A 912-nucleotide genomic window follows, 5' to 3' on the forward strand; every position below is an offset into this window, starting at 1 on the left:
AGAGCACAGTCAAGAGACAAAGCAGTCGACAGACTCAGACTCAGGTATGACTCGGATGTTAGAGCTCTCAGAAGGAGAATTATGATTAATATGTTAAAGTCTCCAGTGAGAAAGGCGGACAGCATGCCTAACCCTATGAAGGCTGTCAGCAGAGAGATGGAAGCTGTAAGAAAGGGCCAAATAGAAGTGCTGGAAGTGAAACACCTGGTGAAAGACTAGAAAATCTGATGGGCTCAGCGCAGGAAATCGGGAGCTTAAAGACAGGCACCATCCAAACTGAAGCACAAAGAGCTGAAAAGAGTGAGACGCACCCAGAGAGACATCCGAGAGCTGTGGGACAATGTCACACGAACAGGCATGTAACTGAACTTCCAATAGGAAAAAAAGACACGGTGGCAGAAGAAATATTTGAAGAGATGGGTAACAGGCTGGGCTTTGACCCTAGAGAAAGAATAACTGGGCTTCTTCATTCGCTGGTGTCTGCTTCAGCAGCCTGACTCTGTTTCACTGATCTGGACTGTGACATAGACTCACTGCTCTAATTAAGTGTCTAGAACGTGATATAGTCATTGAACTCAAGATACTTATAAAGCTTCATCTGGAAGTTGCTGCCCAAAGAGATCTTATGGTCTGAATGGAGACCAGAGACCTAGTGTTAGGGGCTGTGTCAACGACTCGGGCAGGGCTTTGGAAACTAGCCAGCCCTGGCTCTCATCCTGGCCCTGCCACTTAACATCTGCATCACGGCTGAGCAAACTGGTCCTGGCTGACGGGGCTCCGGAGAGAACTGCTGTTAAGTGATGATTCTGACTCTGAAATACTTGGTTTGCGGAGATCCCGACATCTCTCCCCTAGTCTCCCAGGCGGTTGCAAAGCTGTAGTCAGGGCAGAGAGGTGTTGACGTGAAGTGTT

Source organism: Miniopterus natalensis, chromosome 3 (assembly GCF_054644295.1).
Source record: "Miniopterus natalensis isolate mMinNat1 chromosome 3, mMinNat1.hap1, whole genome shotgun sequence".
Taxonomy (NCBI): domain Eukaryota; kingdom Metazoa; phylum Chordata; class Mammalia; order Chiroptera; family Miniopteridae; genus Miniopterus; species Miniopterus natalensis.